Below are 25,490 nucleotides of genomic sequence, written 5' to 3' on the forward strand. Positions count from 1 at the left end.
GTCTTGGCCTATTTAAGATTTCAGTGCTGGTCCCCCATAGAGTTGATGGGTTAGGTCTAAATCAGCACATGATTGACTTTAAGCCAGTCTATAATTTCCATTATTTCTAGTACCCAGTATTTTGGAACCTGATAGTCTGCTAAAGAAATTAGGTCTTATACTTCCCAACCCATCTCAGGGATTGGTTTCATACTATATAGCAGGGGTGGGAAATCTCCAGCATTCCAGATTTTATTACTAAAGCACCCATAACCCCTTATCATTGACCGTCATAAAGGTGATGGTGGGTTGGTAGATCAAAGTATCTGGGAAGTCAAAGATTTTCCACCCTTGTGCAACAGTCATGTGTATAAACTCAATATTTTATTCTGCACAGTAAATCAGATCAGGCTGTTTTACCATGCTGTTTTTCAAGGCAAGGCAGTCCTTTGAATGTCATGCTGATGTCATAGTCTTTAGTTTTAATTAGCTTCAGTGTGATGATAAATTGCAAGTGTCTTGAAACAGCAGTTGCTCGTCTCCAGCGGCCGGATTTTTTCTGCTTTTTTAAAAGTTTAATAAAATGAAGAAACTTCCTAATTCAACTCTGTTTGTCTTATTATTCAGTCATTCCCAATGGACACGATCCAAATAAAAGGAAGAATTAATGGTTATGTCCTGTTCTTGCTACTCAATATCTCACCAAATGTTTATCATGATTAACCTCTTAGCAACCATTAAAAGAAAACAAAAATGCAGTGCTTGCCTATCTTATTAAAGGCACACTAAATAATTGCCCTGTCATATTTTAAGTAAACAACATGATTCAAATATTTTGAAGACTCTTAGTAGAATTTCCCTTTTTAAAAATCGAGACAAAACTCATTTATACTAAGGGTGTACAATAATCTGTCCAAATACTGAATCTTAAACCAAACTGGTATAATTTAGATCAATTCAGATTGAGATAGATAATTTGCTGGGGCAGCCTGATACACTTCCATATTTATTAATTATTAATTATTTATTTTATTTATATCCTGCCTATCTGGTCAATTACAACCATTCTGGGTGGCTTACAACATAAAATACTCAGCTAAATACAAAAAGGATTATTACGTAATAAACAAATTCAACAAGATGGAAGGCGAACAATAAGAGAAGAGAGGAAAGGAAAACATCAGGGATTAACTGGAGGGAAGGCCTGCCATGTTTTTAGTTGATTTTTAAAGATACCCAGCGAGAGGGCTGCACGGCTGACTCTATCCAAGCTATTCAAATCAGTTTGGTGATCTGGACTTCTAGAGATGTTAAAATAAAAAAGCCAGACAGTGAGTCTCGTACAGGGTCATATAAGGAAGACACCAAGATGAGTATAGAGAAGAGAGTAAAACTTTGCTCACTGACACTTCTAGCTTACAATCTAAGGTCGGAATCTTACCAGCACTTTGCAATCACATGCTCGGGGGCAGTGAATTATCTATATTTAGTCACTCCTTTCCCCTTGTTATTTTTCATTACATTCCTCACCTACTTTATGAGCAGGATGTTTTGAAGAGCTTTGGTGGAGTTTGGTGGCAATTTAATTTCTCTTCCTATAACTTCTCTTATCTCTACTTTATCATAACAGTAGCCATTTTCAATGCTTCTTCCCATACCATTCTCTGATCTAGTCCCATTGTTGTTGTTGTTGTTGTTGTTGTTGTTGTTGTTGTTGTTGTTGTTGTTGTTGTTGTTGTTGTTGTTGTTGTTGTTGTTGTTTTAATCCATATTTTATGAAGAGACAATGGTCCTCTCCAGATCAGGGGAATTTGTAGCTGTCTAGTTCTCATTTAAAAGGTTCTTATCTTCAGTGCAATTGATTTTATCCCTCACTCAAGCGATCCTTCCGTTCACATGGGAAATGTTTATTCATCCATAAGAAGGGTCTACACATGTAATTCGATTTCAAGTTTACTCATAAACAAGGTTTATCTGGCTTATTCATGTGTAAGTTAATCCAGTTTACTTGTGAGGCAACTTCTCCAGTTTACTAATGGGCAAGAAGGCAGCAGCAACAGCAGCCAAGGATAGCTGTGGTGCTGGGTAAAAACACTGGGATGAAGGTTGGGGAGAAAGAAAGCAGGTAACCTCTCCCCCACCCTTTCCCTGACTTTCTCCTCATCTGGGGCTCTGCTGGAGCGGTGCTGCCTTGTGGGGGTGGAGCCCATGGAGTCGTCATAGCTCCCTGGAGCACCTATTCTGATAGCCATCATTCAGTGGGACACACTGACTTTTCTTTGTTGTTGTTAAATAGAGTTAGCGGCTGCATCATTCAGAGATATATACACATATGAATATTTAAATAGTGGAGAGAGTGTTTCCATCCTCCTTTTTAATGTTATAACCCATATAAAGCATAATAGGGTTGTCACCTCAGATAACACCATCCACAGCCCCATTTGGGTGTGAAATAACCATCTGTGCAGACTACACAATGGGATAATTAGGAGCATGCTGAATTGCACAACCCTCCCCCCACACATACACATACAAGAAGCCCTAGCAATGTGTCACAAAGGAGCAGAACAGCTCTTAAAGGGGCAAGATGGACTGAACTAAGTAGAAACATATGTATATACCATATAGTGGTTTGAACCGAACCATACGAACAGCAGTCCAAACAGCAATCTGTAGCTCCATCTGGACAGGCCCCATGTGTTTTATCTCAGCCTATTTGCTCAGTAGCAGTAGTTTTATTTCTACTCCTCTTTTTCTCCCCATCCTTTTGCCTCAGGTTCTGCTTTTTTGGTTCAGGTTTTCAACTGATCTGTGTCATTCCTATAGTGTTTCTCTTGTTATTTCATTCCTTTTTCCAACTGCTTACTATCTCTGTGTAAGCCACACACACCACACACACAAAATCTTAACTATATAAGTAGCACAGATGAAGACAACGGAAGAGCCAAAAACCATGTTACATATTGTGAGCATACCAAAGCAACAGATATGCTTCTTTTTCCAGGCCCCTCAGTACAGGAATATTTCAACTCTCAATATTAGAGATAGGGTGTTAGAAGCACAAGCACCATGTCCCAATATAATGGGAACTGCGATAGAACAAGAGTGGTATCAATTGGCAGAGGTGAGCTCGGCCGAGCTTTTTAGAAATGTTGTTTCGTTTGGTGGAAGGAATAAAGGGATCTGAGGGGAGAACCATTTGAAACTACATGCCTGAAATATGGCAAGTTTTAGTTACGCTGGAGGGGTTACCAGATCTCCACATTTCATTCATTTGTGGGTAGAGGAAATGGTTGCTTTGCCATCAGGCTCATATTTGCTGAGCAGAGCAGGATATCGCAAGGCAAGCAGGATTGAATGTGACCCGGGAAGGGAGGAGGAAAGAGCACCTATTTAAAGGGGCGCTCCTCCCCCATTCTATATTAACGTGAGTCTTACTGGTTACCTTTGGGAGCTGGATAGGAATTTTTATTCCACTACCTGACTGGCTGGCAGTAGCTTTTTTTTCTTATCCCACACTGGTTGAGGTGTGGAGGCTGTTAAAAGTCTCTAGTTTAGATGGTCACATTGGTGAGTAGTTGGATTGGTGAGTTCCCTAGCGAGCTCATGGAAGGTTATACCTCATCTGATCTCCCAGCACTGTGGATCATAATATTACAGAGCGGAGGGGGGAGGATGCGCTGCAGCCATTATACAAAATGGCTGGCCAATACAAAACAATTGCACCAATATGAAAATTATTTAACAGTCCCTATGAAAATGTAATACAGAAAAGTATATACACGCTTAAGATTTGAACAAATGGATACAGTGATGAAATGGGGTAGGTTTCAGGGTATCCCTTTAGATGATAGATTGTGTATTTGTGGAAACCCTGTTCTTGAGGACTTGGGTCATTATGTGCTTGATTGCCCCCTGTATATGGATATATAAGAGAAAAATATTTACAGCCCATCTTAAAGAAACTGGAATATAGAAGCATCCCAGAGAAATTAAGCTTGTTATTACAAACATTAAATTCACATACAATAAATAGAATTGCAATATTTGCTTTGAAAGCTGCTACAAGTAGAGCTAAGTATTTGGAAAATATTTGTGTAGACTGCCATAAAGATTTAGATGTATGAAGGCAGCCATATGGAACATAATTTAAATGTTATATTTAAGTTTTATCATTGAATTTTAGGAAGCTTTAGCTAAAATTGTTTAAATAAATAATAATCATATTTACAGACCCATTTTTAAGTATTAATATTAGCATTATTAGAATTCATTGTATTTTTACTGATACCTGTGGCGTGATAGTACTGTTGCTCTAATGCAGATTATTAATTTCTTTTAAAAATTTGCAATGATCTGTTGATTATGTGATCTGCTGATTATGCAATAAAGATTTGAATGAATGAATGAATGAATGAATGAATGAATGAATATTTATTACTTAAATTTGGCTAGTTACATTGAGTATGAAAAATTCAGTGGACAACAGACATTTTGGGACATCTGCTGTCAATTGTCCCCTATACAGCATCGTGGGAGAAAAGGGCCATTTTAGTAGCAGAGGGCTGAGAGCCAGAGAGATGTATGCTAACCTTCTCCTACCAGATATTGCCCCTTAGCAAAGCTTCCTGTCCCTGGCAACATCTTCCACAACCAAGGTTTAGACACCAGATCGATGTGGCAGTGAAAAGCAACAGCAATGCAAGAGGGCTGGAGATAAACACAGTGGCTGGCAGAACAGTTACGCTCACATCCTCTCTTCTTCTTTATTTATTTATTTAACATATGCCGCCCACACTACCCGAAGGTCTCTGGGCGGCTTACAGCATGTAAAATACAATAAAAAGGCAAAATAAAAGGGCAAAATAATTAAAATGCAAAAATGTCTTCCACTTTTCTACTGCAACAGCCCTTTGTGGTGTAAGGGGGGCAGGAATTCTCAGGTTAGAATTGCCATTTATCTGGTTGGTCAGATTCTACCCTGATTTAAATGTGCTTTGTGCTGACCGTTTTGCCTGTCAGCAGATCTAAGTTTTACCCTGTAAAAAGGAGTCTTAGACCTTATAAAACAGGCAGATATTGATTGCGCGAATTGTTTTATGAGAAGTAAGCCTTTCTATCCAATATGTGAAGCCCACAATTTGACAGGATCTTACAGATAAAATTAAACCAGTAAAATTACTGGGGAAAGTCCAAGTGACAAAAGAAAGGGGGAGGGAACCCCTAGCATGAATAGAGGCACCGGCATCCTCTTTTATCACGGCCTGCCTTGCCTTTAGGCTGAATGGGGCAGTTGTCTTGGTGGTGGAGTCCTGAGGGCAGCAAATTCAACACAAATTCCCTGCTCCTGGACTAGTGCAGTGAAGCACTGTCATTATGGACAGATGTCCACAAGGCACAAAATGAGCAACCTGGAGGGTGGCCATGATGGTAGCAACAGCACGGATCACAATGACCAACATTCCCATCCCAGGAAGAGGGACAGCAGCTAAACTGCACACACCTCCTTCCAGAGGCCAATTATCACTGCATGCGAGTGCAGTGATGATTGTGTTGGCAGAGCAAATCAACATTCTACAAGGCAATTCTAAAAATGGAGGCAGTTCAAATAAACAGTTATAAATTTGAAACTGGAAATCTAGCACAGTTGTAGTGAACCATCTACTCTTGCTCCGTGGCAAATTTTGGGGCTACAGCTACATCCTTGTTGTTCTTGCTTCTGTCCTCTCCCAGTAACAATAGTACAGATAATTTGATCATCCTCTGGATCTTCTAGCACTAAGTAATTTTTCATGAGGAAAGGTTCTGTTGAAATGTGTGTGTAGTATATGTGCACTTAAACTCCCATTATAAAAAGTATATGCTTGTAAAAAAAAATAGCCCTGACAATTGCTTTGTATTTTGGTGAGAAGTGGTTAACTGAGGAAAAAGGGAGTCAGATTCTGGAATTTTTCCTTGTTTAGTATCACTTTCTGAATGATAGTGAGTAAAGATGGTGGCGAATATAAAAATGAATCACGATTTTTGATAAATATCACCAGTTCATCAAATCTCCATCAATTCATATTTGTCAATTTTGAAGACCCAATGAATGCAAAGTGACAAATATTTTCTTAGTTTTGTTCATCAATTTGTTGATTCATCAGTATTCATTGATATTTGTTACCCTTTTATAGGCCTCTCTGTGCCATCTCTGAGCTTGCTGGTGCCAATCAGAAGCTCTGGCCGATTAAGAAATCCTGGATTGGCATGTCAGGCAGCCAATTGCACTGCTGAAAGGGCTGTGGGGGTGTACCTTTTCCAAAGGCTTTATAAGCCTTTTCCCTGCAGCCATTTCCCACTTCTGTTCTTATTCTCTTGAGAGCGAGAACAGTTGTTTATTGCTAATTGCTAGCTATGGCTGTGCTTTCACTTTTGTGGCAGCAAAGCAAACGTATTTTTCTCATTCATTTTATTTCCTGTTTCATTCATTTAATTACTATTATAGTAATTTGAGGAATTTGTAATTTGAGGAATTTGAGGAGAGATTTCTTTAGCAGATTTCAGTTAGGCTAATTCTTTTTGGAGGCTTGTGTTCAGGCAGGGTGGGTGAGAATTTTGTGTGTGACTGTGGAATCCCTTTCCCCAAAAAGTGTTTCCTGAGTGGTTGCATCTGGTGGTTCTTCTGACTGTTAGCCTCCCCAGTCCATGTGCTGATAAAGCACATTCAATTTAAAAGAAAAATATTCTAATTTTGTTTAGTGGGAGAATTAGTTGCCAGGGCTTTGTTTAGGCTGGTGATGGTTAGTTTAAAACTTATTCATTTTTGGAGGCTTGTTATTAAGGCAGGATGAGTGATCTTGGGTGGGGTGGGGAGGTTTTGTGTGTGAATGTGGAATCCCTTTCCCAAAAATTTTTTTCCTGAGTGCTTGAGTGTCTTCTAAGTGCTTCTCCAACCAAAGCACATTCAATTTAAAATAAATTTATTCTGTAGAAATTATATCATTTTCATTAGTGGGAGACTGGGATGGGCTTTGTTTAGGCAGGTCACATTTTAGTTAAATAATTAGTTCTTTTTGAGGGTTGCGTTCAGGCTAGGTGGGTGATCTTTGGGGGAATGCTGTGTGTGGGTAGTGTGTTTCGTTTAGTTTATTTTAAAAATAAAATTTATTAAACCCTCTCTGACTCTCTCTAATCTATTATCCCTCTTAGATTTTCCTTTCCTTTCCATTTATTTGTTTAATGGTTTGGCAGGTGGAAAGGAAGGGCAGTCTCCACCATGGGGTATCCAAAGGGAAGAAGCCTGTGAAGCTATGTAGGCTAGGCACCACCATCACCATTCCTCTTCCAGTAGCCTTGTAGGCGGGCAGGGCAGCAGAGCTTCTGGCAGTGCCCAAAGAACTGCTGCTGCTCTTCCTGGAGGAATCTGAGGAGTTACTAATTTCCAAAGTTCTAGAAACCTCCCAGTCCATTGGAACCCATAATGGTTTGTGGGAAACATTCAAAGCTTCCCTGTGAATTTAGTGTCTCTAGGTGCCCGGGGTCCTGGTTTATATAATTTTAAAGTGAAGATGAATCAAGAAATCAATTCATTGTTTCATTGATTTGTCCAAGACTTTTCATATATTCATATTCATTGAGTCAGCGAACTTGATGAATTACAAATTGCAATTAATCACCTTTTTAAAAAATTATTCATCCCTTCTAATAGTGAACACAAGAGAGTATCTTGTAGATCATCTTGACTGTTGACAAGCGTGCTGTCAACATTCAGGCTGCCCCATCCCAGATAAAATTTGGCATCCTTTTTCCTGCTGGCAATGTTGGCTTGATGTTGTTCAGCAATAGCGAGCCATTTCCTGGGATTTTGAATTGTGGACATAAAAGCACAATATCTCACATCCATAGACATTTTTGAAGAACTGGGCAATGAGCACACCTTCAGCAACATAATGATGTTTATTCACTTTCTTGGTCTCTCTCTCTCTCTCTCTCTCTCTCTCTCTCTCTCTCTCTGTGTGTGTGTGTGTGTGTGTGTGTGTGTACACCTGCACTTTGCTTCTCAAAGGAAAATGACACAAGCTTTGCAGAGATAGTTTGTGGAGATTCTGAAAACCTTCACAGTCAAAAATAGCACTCTTTATCTCACTCTCACCTCTTGACAAGGGATGTATCAAGGACTGAAAAATCCACACTGAGGTTTCTTGTTAGGTTGAGGAAGACTAAACTGACAACAGAGTAACACAAATATTTCCCTGGAAATTCTCATGGTGACAGTAACATATCTCTGTTTTATAAAAATAATTGCTTTTATTGAAGTGTTGGCATACATTTCCTCCATGAAGCAGGAATATTATACTCATAAAATCTTTCTTCTTAAATAGTACCCCATTGTGCAACTCACTCTCTGGGTGTTTACAGCAAAGCATACAAACAAGGAAATAATAAATACAAGCAAATACAAATCAACAAACAATAACTTCAGTCAATCAAACAAACAAACCACTGAACTAGCTAATCTATATTTAGAAAAAATAAACAATTCAGAACAACACTGGACATCACAGGTAAGGTCACTAATAAAAGACAGCTTTAAATGGTTCTGTTTTTAGTTTTTAAAAACTGTGAGGAAAAGCACCTTGTGAACCTCTCCTGTTAGTATATGCCAGAGTTGTGAGGCCAGAACTGAAAAATCTCCTGATGTTTACTTTTTAAAATCTCTTTTGGTGTTATTGTTTTTAACATCCTGGATTGTGAAGAGTAGGTAGAACGAGCATCTGTTTTGTAGGAGATGGCTCCTGATGTTAACTAAAACAAGATTCACAAACAAATTCAAATATTTATCTGCAGTTTACTAAATATAATAATTTTGAAGTTTACTCCTGCTTCTTTAAAAAAAAGCACTGAAGTGTCTGAATATAGTGCAGGTGGCAGATGGTTTATGTTCACAATTGTTTAGTAATTCTAATTACCTGCAGGCTCTCTGTATGAGAACTCACAAATAAATGGTACACACAGTGGCCGTTAAAGTAATTCCATTTGTACATAATCTACTGGACTGTTCAGCATTTTAGCTGATAGGTTTCCCATGCTTTGTCCAGTGTCTTTCTCTGTTAAAAAAATAACGAGACAGATATCATCTGCAGGAAAAAGAAGATATTATATCTCATTATAAAATAAAACAAAGTTGCTCCCAAGTTGCTGAAAGCAAGCTAATGTGGGGATTCCTTCTCAGACCAAGTAGCTGAAGACTTTTGAGGGATATCAGTTAGAGTTTAGATGAGGCAAGTGAAATTTCCCAGATAAATTTTATTGTGGGATATATATATTTAAAACCCTTTGACAGCTGCCATCAGGATTTTCTCTTCCTGAGCTCCACGTGAAGTCACTGGAAGACATATATAGTTCTCAAGTGAGAAGTCATTGTTACACTGTGGGGAGGCAAGCTGTGAAAATCATCTATCTGCAGCGAGAAATTCAGTGTCAAGGCTGAGTCTCAAGAAGATGGAGGTTCTGCTGGTCAAGAGTAAACAGGTTTGGGATTTGGGACATTGATTATGGTATTAAACTCCATCCAAAGAACAGTCAGGTGACTGTTGTGAGCAGAAATACTTTTGCCCAGCTTTGGCTGATGTGCTAGCTGGGGCCCTTTCTGTGAAAGGCAAATATGCCCCTCCCTTAACCAGTTGTCATTTAAATGACTATAGTCTGGGCTCCATGGAAAAGTAACCCATTGGTTTCCATAGAACTTAAGCAATGCACATGCGCAAATTCGCAAAGTAAACTGCATTGAAAAGTAACCTGTATGGCTTCCATAGAACTTAAGCAATGCACATTTGCAAATACTAAATGTAGTTTCAAAGTTCCTCCTCTCCATTACCAGTGTTAAAGCATTTAAAGCCTACTATCATTTCAAGATGGCAATGGGTGTCTCTAAGTGCCTGGGGTGCTTATTTAAAAAAATAATAATTAAATTATTACTTTTAGTTGAATGGATGATTCAACAACTAGTAAAAATAATTGATTCATATTTGTTGGTGTCACCACATTTGACAAACACAAATCAATGAATTAGCCATTTTCAACAGATTTTCTGATTCATTTTTAGCTTCATGCCCATCTCTAGTAGCGAATCCCTATTAAATTGCTGGGTTAGCCAAACAATTAGTTTGATCTAGCTGAGCAACCTCATTCTTTTCACAAACAACAAACAATTGTCTATTTATTTATTTATTTATTTATTTATTTATTTATTTATTTATTTATTTATTTATTTATTTATTTATTTATTTATACCTTTCTTCTTAAAAAGACCCAAGGCAGCTTACATAATTAAAAAGACAATGAATGAATGAATACTTTATTATGATCAAAGACCAGTAAAACCAAATCAATATAAAATAGATACATATAACTATAGATTGGTAAAGTCAGTCAGGGTAATAAAATTCCATTAAAACATGATAAAACAACCCCTTCTTTCCAGTTAATAACATCATGTATCCTTAATATAAGTAAAACCTCAGACAGAGTTATATTAAAAACATATCCATCTAAAATCACCTACCCAAACATTTGATTACGAATAACTATTGCTGCCGCACAGAATTTGGCCACTTGTCTCGTAATATAAGGGGTAGTGTCAGAGAGTAGCAGCTGGTCATAATCCTCCTCTGATCTCCCGGGACATTTACAGATAATAGGTGATAAAAGCTCCATACGACGATCCCGATAACAAGTATAGAAAAGGAGAACATGACCAACTGATTCAACTTTATCACTATTACAAGGGCAGAGACAATCTGATGTAGGCAAACGTCAAAATCTTCCCTCCAAAAGCTTAGAAGGAAGTACATTGAGCCTAGCTAGCATAAAAGCCCTTATGGCTTTAGATGACATAGTGCTGGCTAAATACGAAGAGGTGATTGTGACGTGGCTGGCCACTCTGATGTTACTGCCAACTCAGGCCTCTCAGAATGCCCACCATACTACTTCGCACTCGCTGCCACCAATTGTAATGACTATTTAAGAAGGACAAAGGTTTCCTTCAAAACAAAACAGGTTTATTGAAATAACAAAATAAAATATGTAAATCACAGATAGCTAATCACGATGTCAATCACTGGTTCTTATTTAATCAATCACAGACTTTCCCTCACTGAACACTTCGGCACGCAGACCTCTAAACAAGCTCTTTCTCTCTCACCCTCCAGATCTGATCTCTCACACTCTCTTCACACCCCTTTTTCTTCCAGCTCCTCCCTCTTCAACCCCACCCTCCATCACCCCATTGGCTGATGATTCACTGCCCAGCTGTGATGGACAGGTGAGGTCAGGGCTGCCTGTTACATTATAAAAAGCAGATTTCTTTAGAAAATTATATTTCCCTAACTGGCCAACATGGTCCTGTAGTTCAGTGTCCCATACCCTTAACTTCACTGCTTTGATGGCATCCTTGAGACCCATTGCTATAAGTATACTGGGGGGAAAGCCAATTTTTGATAACTCTTCAGTTATATGCTTCTTCCACTCCAACTGAAAGGAATCTAGTAGGATCAGTGGGGCCAAGCCTTCTAATGCAAAAAAAAAAAAAATAATTAAAAAAAAAATCAGTTTAAGCCAGTATTTTGCCATAAGGACTTTAGCCCGTGCTTTGATGGATATTAACCCAACCTCTAAGCAAAAAGCCACATTGGAAGTACAAGAATGGCTCTCGCAAATTTGGTCTGAACAATCTCTAGAGGTTGTAGATTAGCATAAGCGAATAGTTGTGAGCCATAAAGCATTTGTGAAATAATTCTGGCCTTAAAAACTTGTATTGCCGATGGTAAATTTTTACCTCCATCAGTATGGAAGAATCTTAGTGCTCCAGTATTTTTCTGGGCACTCATTGCTGCGTGGTTTACACGAGTAAGCCAGGATCCTGAAGAGTGAAAAACTATGCCAAGGTATTTGTAGCATGCTACTTGCTCTACAGGGTGTCTATTTAGAGACCACTTATGCTTTATTCTCCTTCTACTCACAACCATAATCTCAATTTTAGCATAATTAATTATTAGTTGTTCTTTATTACAGTAAGAGGAGAAGGATCTCACAATAGAAGCCTACTATCATTTCAAGATGGCAATGAGTGTCTCTAGGTGCCTGGGGTGCTTATTTTTTTAAATAATAATTAAATTATTACTTTTAGTTTAATGGATGATTCAACAACTAGTAAAAAATAATTGATTTATATTTGTTGGTGTCACCACATTTGACAAACACAAATCAATGCATTAGCCATTTTCAATGGGTTTTCTGATTCATTTTTAGCTTCATGCCCATCCCTAGAGCTAACGCCTATTAGATTGCTGGGTTAGCTAAACATTTAGTTTGATCTAGCTGAGCAGCCTTATTCTTTTCACAAACAACAAACATTTGCCTATTTATTTATTTATTTGTTTGTTTGTTTGTTTGTTTGTTTGTTTGTTTGTTTGTTTGTTTGTTTGTTGCATAGCTCTCTGTGTACAACAGTGATGGTGTCATCGTAAGCAGGAAATTGCCATTGAGTAAATGCAATTTCAGGGTACATGCAACTCATATGCAATGAGACAAAGCTGTGTGCACCCTGAAATCCCCAAAGGATGCCTTTAATCAGTGCCAATTTATTATTGATAATGATGTCATTACCACTGCTTGCACAGAGGTCTGTATTGCTTAACATAGTAAATCACACGAGAATAGGCCATTTGAATCAGCGGGGAGTTGATGAGCTAACTCCTCTGTAAATTCAATGGATTCAAATGGGCCTACTTTAGTTGCAACTTAATATGCTGGTAAAAGGTGAAAACTACAATCTACTTCTTTAGTTACTCTCCTATGCAGGTTTTGTTTCCAGCCCCAGAATACCATGCTGCATTGCCATATTGTGGTATAAATTGGTGGACCTTATTCCCCCAGCAAAGTAATCACAGTTTTCCTGGTGTGATTTTTGAAAGTGCAAGATTTTTGTCTCTGGTATATCATGTTGAATATAAAAGCAGATCGCTTAGCACCACAGACTGCAACACATTTATTGTAGCATATGCTTTCATGAACTGGAGACCATTACACCTTATGCTGTGGATGCTAATCCATAACAACTTATGCTGTCATGAATTTGTACATTTCTAAAGTGCTACCAAAGTCCATCTTGTTTTCACTGTTGGACAGACTACTATGACTGCCCCTCTGTAAATGCTGAATTCAGTAAGCCAAGATGTCTTCATTTTATTTCAGAAAGAAACATTTATTCATGGAAAACCTTTTGCAAAGGTCAGGCCGTGTGTCTTATGTCAACTTAGACTAATGGCTCTTCAACATGATTAATAAGTGCAGAAACTCTTGAAAGAGTCATATTCCTTGATGAGGAGTTCTGTTCTCTGACAATTTATTAAGTCATTCTGTCAGTACTTAGAGAAACATGATATTAGATTTTAAACTATTATTTTAAAAAATAATGGTTCATATTTTTCAGGTGGTGCAAATGCTGGAACCGCTGCCAAGCCAAGGCTTTGGCAGTGCGGCTCACTCTTTGCCAACCTGCACGGATAACGTGAGACTTTAAGGTCTAATGAGAGTAGTTGGGCAAGAGGGGGGAACGGCAGGTTATTTGAAGGGTGTTTCCCCCTATCCACCCTCTTCCTTTTCGGGCATTGGGAAAGAAAGAGCTTCGCTTCTCGCTGTAATTTTGGTGCTGCATCATCATCAAGGCTTTTCTTCACCAGTGACTTGGAGGCTCTCTCCCATGGTTTGCTCGTTACTTTTGAGCCATTGGGCTTTGGCATTAATTGATTGAATTTCATTTGGTTTAAATTAATTAGGCATCCTTCAGTCTCGAGAGACTGTGGTAGTGTGCTCTGTATGGAGGACTTGGAACAGCATCTAGTGTGGTTGAGAAGGCCAATTCAAGAGTGACAATCCCTTCCACATTGCAGACAAGTACAATCTGTCCCCTGTCCTGCTCCCTGATTTTGCTTTTTTCCGGATTGCCTCTTTGCCTTGGCTTGCTGCACAAGTGTCTCTTCAAAATGGGAGAGGCCATGATGCACCATCTGCCTCCAGGCTGAATGCTCAGGCTGAATCCTCATCTGTTGAGGTCCATTCCTAAGGCCTTCAGATCCTGCTTGCAGATATCCTTGTATTGCAGCTCTGGTCTCCCTCTGAGGTGCTTTCCCTGCACTAATTCTCCATACAGAATATCTTTTGGAAGCCGACCATCAGCCATTCTCACAACATGCCCAAGACAACATAGACGTCGGTGTTTCAGTAATATATACATGCTAAAAATTCCAGCTCATTATAGGACTACTGTATTTGGAACTTTGTCCTGCCAGGTGAAACCAAAAATATTTTGGAGACAACGCATATGGAATGTGTTCAGCTTCCTCTCCTGTTGTGCACAAAGGGTCCAGGACTCACTGCAGTACAGCAGTGTGCTCAGGACACAGGCTCTGTAGACCTGGATCTTGGTATAAGCCATCAGCTTCTTATTGAGATATACTCTCTTTGTGTGTCTAAAGAACATGGTAGCTGCTTTGCCAATGGGTTTATCCAGCTCAGCATCTAGGGAGAGAATGTCAGAGATCTTTGAGCCAAGGTACACAAAGTCATGAGCAACCTCCAATTCTTGCATGGAGATGGTAATAGAGGGAGGTGAGTCCACGCCCTGGCCCATGACTTGTGTTTTCTTCAGGCTGATTGTTAGTCCAAGGTCATGGCAGGCCTTGCTAAAAAGATTCATGTGTTGTTGGAGGTCTTCAGCAGAGTGGGCAACAATGGCTGCAATGACATATTAAAAACAGCAACATGGTAACCACTGCAGAAGAGAAAAATATGACTGTAAATTATTTATTTCATGGTGCCAGAACACAGTTGCTGAGAAACTCACTAAATGAAATCTCTTCACCATATTCAGCATAAAAGGAAATATTTAAAACCATTTATTTTTGTAAAATATTATGCCAAAAGGGACAACTTAAAAGTAAGCAAACAAACAAACTACAGTACTTGTAATGACTCATAACATTTCCTGACATTGTAGTGGATGTTTAGAGAAATCTTATCCTGCTATATAATCCTCAGTTATAGCAAAGTAGTTTACATAGCATATTTAAAAGCTCAGTGAATACCACTAAGTTCCAATCTAAAAATTCTCTCAGAATGCTTAAGTCTTAAATGATTTGCAAATGCTTTAATTCCCTGCAGCTTGTCACTATAAAGGAGAGAAAGAAACTGAATTCTTCACAAACCAAAGAAGAACATTAAGCTTTGTAAATGTGCATGCTGCAGTTTAGAAAGCTTGCTGGATTTCATGCTGACAGGAAAATATTTTGACCCCCAAAGAATCAGATAGGGGAGAAAATAAATTAGAAAACTTACAAATTATTTCATAGGAAACCAACCTGAAAATATGATCTCCTAAAGAAACGGTCAGCCTTTGTGCACTAAGATTATATATAAAAAAAGGGGGGGGGGATTGCATTGACTAGCAATGGGTTATTTTTCCAGCTCATGGCTGAAATCTTGTTGCAGTTCTCTATGTGCAACGGGGTTGATGTCATCAGTGGAAGCAATTCACCACTGACTGAAGTCAATTTGGGGTGTGAATAATTTGTACACCATGCAATGAACTTGCTTTACCCCAACAGTGCCAAAGGAAATCTGTAATCAGCAGTGTTTTGCTGCTGTTGATGGCACCATCATCATTGCACACATGGAAATACAAACAGAATTTCAGCCACTGACATTTCCAAAATATTGAGAGTTAGTGTTAGGACTGTTGGGAGAGATGGCTTTAGGATCAGGGTTTCATCTGTATTTCTGTTGGCTTCATACTGCAATGAAAATCCCAGAGTTATCTCTGCACCATCAAATGGGGCCAACCTACTGACAACTAGAGTATGTCATTTCTGCTTTGCTGCCTTATGGGTAATTGAAAAAAAAATAGCATAGGGCATGGGGGGATTTCAATTGACCACATTGGGTAGAATAACAAGAACACAATACCTCTGTGTCAAGAATCAAATGATTCATTGTGATTTTGTTAAAAATTCAGCTGTTTTATGTCTCTGTCTGCATTTTTTTTTAAAAAGCCATTAATCAAACACACATTCATAATTTCAGCACAACAGGGCTTCCGGTATTTGTATATTAATTAGGTTGGATGCCTGACATTAGCCACCTCTTCAGTGGGGCAGCATAGGTAAGTCAAGGTAAGTCTTGTGTTGTGTACTTACCTGGCACCTCTGTTCCAGTGCCCTGAAAGGCCCTCCAACCTTCTTCTGTAGCTCAGGGTTGCAGACTGTGAAGTCCTTCTTCTGTGTTTCTTCCTTATGATTTTCCTGCTCTACTGAGTGAGGCACTAACACTCCCCTCCTTATAGCATGCTTGGCTAGGGTTGGAAGGAAATTTTTTCCTTTGCTGAGGGTTGTCTGCCTTCTGGAAGCTGCAGGTGCCCTCTTCCCAGTACAACCCTCCTGGCCCTCCTTGACTGCATGTAAGGTCGGTATACTTTATTCCTGTTCTGTCAGTTGACTGAGCCATCTGAAGAAGTTGCAATGTTTGGTAGACTGATCTGCTGGTGCTAAAGGAGAATGTAAGTGACAAGCTGTCCCCACAATAAATCCCAAGATCTCTCTCTTGGACACTCCGCCAACTGAGGCACTAGGGAGGAGTCAGACCAAGGACACCGAATGGTGCATATCCCTTTTGTAGCTCCTCATTAATCCATTTTGCTGAGTTGCACAGCAAAACAAGGGAGTGGATTTGCCTCTGTGTTCTGTAGTATTTGTTTTCTCAGCTGAGTTTCCTAAACTTTGCTCAAAATATCACACTGTTAGAATCGATCATTGCTTTGCATTTGATCCCAATATTTTTGTATACTTCTGTATATTCATATATTTTGATGTTTTATTTGTGGCTGGTCTTTTGACCGTAATAAAGTTTTACCTATCTACCTTAGAAGAGGATGTGTGTGGGGAGGAGGGAGAGATATTTTGGAAAGGATGCTTGTTGTATGAACTTTGAGTAGATAGGCCTCAACAGTTAGGATGCTAACACCTGTCTTTCCTCTCTGCTGGCCATTATTCCTTTCTTTTTTATGCACTGTTGTGGTGGTGCAAACACCACTACATACCGTTCTCTCTGTATGTGTGTTTTAAAAGGAGGTTTGGAAATATACATATATCATGGATCTAGACAAGGAGAGGGTTGGTGTGTCTCCTAAAGAGTATAAGGTTAGTCAACTCCAATCTGTATTTCATTTATTTGGCCATGGACAAGGTGGATGGGGCTTTTGCACATGCCTGGTAAGAATCCTGAACCCCAACTGAGATAACTGAGACTTGCTCAAGGACCATCATTGGATGCACAAAATCTTTCAGCCTTGAAGAGCCCTGAGTCATTTTGTCCCCCTCTCCCCCTTTTAAATTCATTCTGGATTCTGGCCTTTAAACCAGGATTACAGAAATGAATAAGCACAACAAAATAAAATGGGATAGTAAACTTCTGATCAAATTAAATTTCTCCTACATTTCCTACACAGGCCTATATCTAGGTTTTGTTTTTAATTTTGTTTGTTTTTTAAGTTTAGTTTGCCAGTCCAGAGAACGATACAGAGAAGTACCATGTTTCGCCCAAAATAAGACATGGTCTTATATTATTTTTTGCTCCAAAAATGCATTAGTACTTATTTTCAGGGGATGTGTTATTATTATTATTTTTGTCATGTACAACAATATACATTTATTCAAATACAGTATAGTGATGTCATCTTCTGGTTGCTGCACAATAGTAGAAGGCAGGGTTTCACTTAACTGGGGCTTATTTTTAAGGTAGGGCATATATTATGAACATCCTGAAAAATCATACTAGGGCTTATTTTCAGGTTAGGGCTTATTTTCAGGGAAACAGGATATTTTGCCATTGATTTCCACATGGATTCTATTCCAATTCACAATGCTTTTAGAAGTTCAGGCATCACTATTGTGTGCCTAGCTTTTGCCTGCTTCATCATCACTAAAAATTAAAAGAAGGAAAAAAGAAATAGGACAGGTGCAGAATAGAAAAGTTAGAACAGAAACATTTACCCAGGACTGTAATTAATATATTATAAAAAGCAGGTTTACAAACACTAAATGCAATTTTAGGCATGCTATTTGTAATATGTTGCAAAAATGTAAACAGAGCATATTTTCTTCTGTTGGCTATCCTGTTATTAAAGCACAAACATGGATTATTCAATTAAAATAACTTTTTATGTTCATAATATGAAATCATATTAAAAGCCCCCAAAACCGAAGATTACCTTCATCACTGGGACATGTATGAAAACATTATCAGAGTCATCTCTGTCCTCCTGCCATATCCCTCTTAGGATAGTAGAGTTCTCCAGGAATCTATCTGTGCCAGCTATAGTAATTACCTCTGTCCGGCAGTACTAGGAGAGATGCTGTCATTTGTCTCCATTACGGTTTAGGCTAGAGCTGTGAAATGCCTTGGTACCTGATTGTGCAAACTTACTGAAGAAAGGAAGACAAAGAAATGGCAAATTATTGTCACAAAAATAGATAAGAAGAAGGATGGAACCTATTTTGTTAAGTCTTCGTTGTTGCTGTGGGGAAAAATGGAAAAGTTCTGAAGTGCCAGCAAAATCTCTGTCTGAAACCCTCTCAAATCTGGTCCATTTCATTCTCAACCTCACATGCATGGTTAGAAGTGAACGGTGTGGCGCCATCTTGATTTGCATGTGTGAAACAACAATGGATTAAACATGACAGACAGAATATAATGGAACCCTTTAAAACATGTTTTTCAACAGAAACTGCTTGTTCATTCAGCTGTCAGTCATCAGTGTCCCCTTTGCATACATACGTGTTCATCACCAGAAGGGCAACCTTGCCTCTGCGAATGACAAATATAACAAGCCACAGAAGTAATTTTGTCACATCGCAAACACAATGCTTGCAGCTCAGCCTTCGGCTTCAGCAATCGGGTTTGGCTGGAGTGGGAGTAGGCTGGACTGGGCTAAACAGAGTCCCAGGAGGTCAAGTATACCATTTGATGCAACCCTCACAAGCAAATGATATATGGACCTCAGTGGTCTGAGCAGCCTTTCCTCAGCCAGCCTGGAATAACGAGGTGACACACAGGTATAAAACAGGGCCACACTTTATTGAACTTAATGAAAACGATCATCCCTTTTCAAAGGGGGGGTATAGCAGTGAAGAAGCATGATCTGCATCTGGGGCTGGCCTTGCCCCAGACCCAGACCTCCTCATGGTGTAACTCACCTAAAAAACCCAAACCTTCTGAAGTACCCACCAGTGTGACCAACATTTGAAATTAACAGAGCATCTCTCAACTGACGAATTTGGCAATAAATGAAAATAAGAACAGGATGGGCCAAAACACACCTGTACTTAAGTGAGCCAATTACAGGTTCAGGTCCGAAATACCCATCCAGCCCTGAAGAAGACATAGCAGGAGCAAGCTCTTTTATTAAAGGTAAGTTTTGGCTCACCCCTACAAGCCCCCATAGCTTTGCCTGTGCACGCTCCATCTGGGAAGTTAGGCAAAGCTCTCCTGCCCTTGCAGCCATAGCTGTGGAAGAAGTCTTGCAAATACTGTAAATTGGCTTAATAAGACAGCCAATTCAATATATTGAGAAATTAATCACTTCTTCGGCTCCATGGAGGCACTAAGTGAAAAAAAAATTAAGTGTGTATTTGACAGTGAATATTCATGGCATCATTTTAAACGGAAAGCTTCCTCCTGAATCACTCAGGCTCTCAACCGAATTTTGAAAAACAGGCAAAAGCTTGTGGGAGGAAGCTCCATTGAGCTGAGGTGCTCACACATGCTGTAAATGGGCCAAAGCAGATCAATCCCCTACCTGCACCAAAAAAAGTAGAAGCCCATAAGAGGGACCTGAAAGGTGCAAGTAGAAACACTCTAAGGTTGCTTTGGTTCACTTCAGATATTACATTGTGCGATAGTGTCCTGAAACCCATCCCCACAGCAGTCCAAACAGTGGACTAAATGTCCATCTGACTACACGCAAGACTTATATTAACATTGTCAATGTTTGTGTGGAGTCTGAAATACACAGGTCACGACTCGCAAGCAACCCATGCTCGTAGTCCATGTTGGGATAATAACAACATTTGGATTTACCCTCCTCCCCACAGTTCCAAGTGCTTTGTACCTGCAACAGAAGTTCAAATGGAAAATGAGAGCCAAGGCATTCAGCCTGAAAATAGGGAGAAGGAGAGGGAAATCACAATGTGGTGTGTGTGTGTGTGTGTGTGTGTGTGTGTGCCACATAGACACACATGCATTTCAAAGTCCCAACTGTTTTCAAGTGATACATTTTCCAACAGTATTTGAAATGGATGTGCACACATGCACATGCACACACACACACATACCCAACACATTGGGATTCCCCCATTCCCCATAATCCACACATCAGAATAGGTCAATTACAGGATCATCACCACTTCTCCTCACTTTCTTGGCTCTAGTTTTCTCACACAAAATGATAAAAAGTTCAAAGAGGCAGGACCAGAAGGGTGGGCAGCGGTAGGGCCAGAGGAAGGAATGGAAGAAGGGGGATTATAGGCTGGAATGCTACTTCCTTTGCAAACAGTATGAATTGTGCACTCTTGAAATAATCTACACCCCTTGTGTGAGACTGATTGCAATTTCAGATAAAATAAAGGCTATGAATCAATACACAGCAAAGCCAAAATGTTCCAATTCAGGTCTCCAATGTAGCCACACTCTCAGACAGCTTGCCTGAAGAGAAAGGTCTTTGCCTGATTGCACACTGACAGCAATGATGTCAGTGTGCAAGCAGTCTAGCCTACCATGGGAGGGAGTTCCAGAGTCTGGGAGCACACAATTCATAGTGAATAGGTAATAATTTGGTGTTAAAATTTGGTATAGTTCTTCGGGGAATACTGCCAAAATACATATCAAGGTAGAGAGCGAGGAAGTGTGGGCCACTTAGGAACAATCAGGTTTTATTAGAATGATCTGATCAAGCCTGACTCTTCACAAAAGGAAATGGTACTGCCAATATCATGAAGTGGCTTAACAAGTAGGCCACATCAGAATATTGGGAAATGAATCACTTCCCCTGCTTGGCAGAGGACAGGGGAAGTGAGAAAATGGTTTTTAAAAACTGTATATGGACTATTGCTGATGTATTGCATCAGTTGTTTTTAAAAGTAGATTTTTTTTTCTTTGCCTTCTCTTAAAGGACTGTTAAAGAAACTTCCTGCAACCAGAGCCACCACTGTGAATTCAATGGCAGGTGATTTCTTGATTAGCCCTTCAAGATGAGGCAAAGAAAAAAAAATTTTTTTCAGTAACAGAAGATATGCATTAGACACAGTCTACATTGCCAGTATTTTCACTTCCCCTGCTGTCTGTGGAGCAGAAATAATTAATTTCTGAATATCCTGAAGTGGCTTGCTTATTAAGCCACTTCAGGATATTGACAAATTCAAACTGGATAGTTTCCTTGGATTCGATTCCAGCGGTCATACACACTGAAACGGACCCAAACCAAAGCAATCCTATCCGCACTAGAAAAGTAAAAGCACCTTGGCAGGGGCCAGAAATGTGTGGGTAGGAATGCTCTGAGAGTGGGCTAGTGCATACTGACAAAAATGTTGTCTGATAGCCATCCCTGCAGTACTCTAATCAGCATGCTAAACAGCCTGTGTAGTCAGCCTCTAATGTTGATACAAACTATGAAAAAGTACACAATGCACAATATCAAGCTACTGCTGGGGGCAATATTAGTTTACTGAATATTTACATTTTTCCATGCTACTCGGTAGTCTCGCCCACTCCCCATCCTGGCCATTCTTCTCAGCACTATTTTCTTTCTTCTCCATCATAATCCTTGGCCTAATTTTTTCACAGTGCCATTTCATTTACTCAGCAATGGGAAGCCATATGTTCGTTTTTTAAAATGAGGGCTCACTACCTTAGTTTACGTGTACCATTGTGATGGTATCTTCAAAAGCATATAGATCAGTGGTTCCCAGCCTCGGGAAACCTAGATGTTCTTGGACTACAATTCCCAGAAGCCTTGGGCACCAGCTGTGCTGGCCAGAGATTTCTGGCAGTCCAAGAACACCTGGGTTACCAAAGGCTGAGAGCCACTGATACAGAATATCCCAACCAATATGATTACATAGCAGTATGGGCAAAGGGGATCCAAGATTATGAGAACAAGGAGAAAGGGATATTATGCCAGCAGTAGCAAACTAACATGTATGTTCAGAACTAGTGCTGAAAATTACAAAATATGGAAAGCACTCTGACACACATGGAAGACATAAACTGAAGCAAATAGTTTTAGTCCAGCCACACTGAATACACCTGTGATGCTCTTTACTCAGATCATCTGATGTTAGAAATCTAAATTATGCCACCTGCGAAATACTGCCCATTAAACTCAGCAGAACTTTCCTTCTAAATTAATGAAGATGCTTGGGGTTGGGCTGCATGATGTTCAGATAGATGTACATTAAAAAGAACTGAATTCGCTAGAAACAAAATCTTTCATAAGGCCATGTGCAAAAATGTCTTAGCTCCTTTCTCCATTATATTGTTGTTGTTTAGCAACAAACATGACAGTTGAACTAATGTGACATCTTCATTTAGACAGGGCAGAGAACAGTTTCAGATGAGGCTTTTTTCACACTAGCAGTGAAAAAGCATTTTACACCACTGTGTTTTTTCTTCTTAATGAGTTTTCCCAGATAAGGGATGGGGGAAGAGACAGGGTCTGTGATGGAAAAACAAGGCATTATTACAAGTGAGTGACAATGATGTATAAAGCTTTGCAAATTGTGTGAGGCTCTCCTGTGTCCAAGAACTGAGTCAGAACAATGCCAGGTTAAAAGCCTTGTCCCAAAGTGTACATGATAGTTGCTCTAACTTAATATAAGGTTGACTCAGCCTTCCATCCTTCCGAGGTCAGTAAAATGAGTACCCAGCTTGCTGGGGGGGGGGCAATGTGTAGCCTGTATAATTAAAATTGTAAACCGCCCGGAGAGTGCTTGTAGCGCTATGGGGCGGTATATAAGTAAAAAAAAAAAAAAAGAATGGTTGCCGGGATGCCGGTATTGTCTACTCTGCAGTCTTGTTATTCAATCATTCTGAAAGCACAGGGAGAGAGCACACAATGAGGTGTGGGGGCTGGGAGGAGGGGCAATTGGATTAGCAGGGGGCGATTGGACTGGCAGTGGCAACCAAGGGTGCTGGAGAAGACAGTGAGGGGGCAGGCAGGTGATTGAGTTGGCAGGGTGAGATTGAGCAGGCATGCAAGGGGCAGGTGTACGACCAGGTGGCAGGAATGATTGGATGGCCAGGAGGCAATTGGGCAGGCAAGGGGGCAGGTAGGCAAACAGGCTGGCAAGAGGCCATCAGGCTGGTAGAGGTGATCAGGCTAATGGAGATGATTGGGCAGGCAGGGGATGATCAGGAAGGGGGGCAAATCAGGTGGGTGTGCGGCAACTGGGAGGATGGGAAAGAGGACAGGTGGGCAATAGGGCTGGTGGGGGCAATCATGCTGGCAGGGGTGATTGTGCAGGCAGGGGCCAATCACATGGTTGGGCTAGGGGGCAGGCTGATAATCATGTTTGCACGGGGGCGATTAGGCTTGGAAGCCAACCAGAGTGCAGGAAAATTAGAGATGTCAGTGGAACAAAACACAATTTTTGCTTAGGATAAGGAGACTAAGACTCATAGTCACATTCATTCACTCTTACATGCAGATTTTTTTTTCAGTTCATGTTTTCTCATGTGACTTTTCTGCAGATTTTGACTTCTCTGGTGCCTTCGAGCCTTCATATATCCTGATTCTGAGAGAAGCTTCAGAGAGAGACTTGTCTACTTTATTTTACATATTTCTTTCCAATTTTTCCCATCTGGATTCTCCTGGATCAATTTTCCTGCACATTTCCATGAGTCTTCAGGAACCTGTTCCTTGGAATGGGCAACTATATGTCTTGCTTTCTCAGTCTTTAGGCCAAAGACTATTTGAAGAGCTGGGGCACAGTGAGCATCATCTAGAGCAGTGGTCCCCAACCTTGGGCCTCCAGATGTTCTTGGACTTCAACTCCCAGAAATCTTGGCCAGCAGAGGTGGTGGTGAAGGCTTCTGGGAGTTGTAGTCCAAGAACATCTGGAGGCCCAAGGTTGGCGACCACTGATCTAGAGTACAGTGGTGCCTTGACATACGGAAATAATCCATATTGGAAGGGTGGCCTTACCTCGAAATTTTTGTAAGTCAAAGCACTAGTTCCCATAGGAATGCATTGAAAAGTGATTAATCCATTCCGGCAGAACAAAAAAACAAATCACAAAAAAATGACTGCCACTGCTAGGGAAGCCCAGGCTTCCTCACCACCATGACAGCCACCATGGGAGGCCTCCCAGAGACTGCTGCCACCGGGGAAGCTCGGGTTTTCCTGCTGCCATGACAGCCACCATGGAAGGCCTCCTGGGACTGCTGCCTTCCAAAGCCATCCCCGCTGCCCTCTGCCTCCCATCCCTGCCACCTCTGTCGCTTCAGGAGGCAGTGGGGATGGGAGGCAGAGTGCAGCTGGGATGGGAGGCACAAGACAGTGGGGATGGCTTTGGAAGCCAGGAAGCTGGGCTTCCAAAGCTGTCTCCCGGGGAAGGGGGGCAGAGGACAGCAGGAATGGCTTTGGAAGCCCTTCCTCATGGGGAGGGCTTTGCAAGCCCAGCTTCCTGGGCATCCAAAGCCATCTCCGCTGCCCTCTGCCTCCCATCCCCAGTACAAGGCAGTGGGGACAGGAGGCAGAGGGCAGTGGGGGCGGCTTTGAATTTCCCACTTTATCCTCCTGACTTTCATAGGTCGAAGTTCCAGCCGCAAGTAGAAGCATAATTTTGCAGTTGGAGCTTTTCGTACCTCAAAAATTTTGCAACTAGGGATGTTCGTAAGTTGAGGCATCAAGGTAGTGGCTTCCAACCTTTTTGCCACCAGGGACTGGTTTAGTTGAAGACCATTCTCCCAAGGACCAGGGGTGGGGGTGAGGGGCCTCCATGTCTGTACGCATGTGGGGGCAGAAGTGCACGCATGCACGCATATGTGAGTATGCACACATTCCTTTGGCCCTCAAAAATCTGTCTCAGCGACCCAGTCCTTCCAAGGCCACAGACTGGTATGGGTCCCTGACACGGGGGTTGGGGATTCCTGATCTAGCACCCTGGTGAAAGGTAAGGGGAAAATATAGGACTAAATTTTGGTTATAAAGGACTAATTTCTGGCTAATTTTGCATAATTGTAATTTCATTTGATACTTTAACCCATATTGTTCTGCTTTGCACTTTTCATCGCACCACTATATTGTACTGTGTTAGAAATTCACTGATTTTCCTTTGATTTATTTTATATTGTGCCTTCATTTTGTGGGTCTCGATCTCTGTTTATCTGCTGTGATTCAAAGAAATCTTCAAATTAATTGT

This window comes from Pogona vitticeps, chromosome 3 (assembly GCF_051106095.1).
Source record: "Pogona vitticeps strain Pit_001003342236 chromosome 3, PviZW2.1, whole genome shotgun sequence".
NCBI classification, from domain to species: Eukaryota; Metazoa; Chordata; class Lepidosauria; order Squamata; family Agamidae; genus Pogona; species Pogona vitticeps.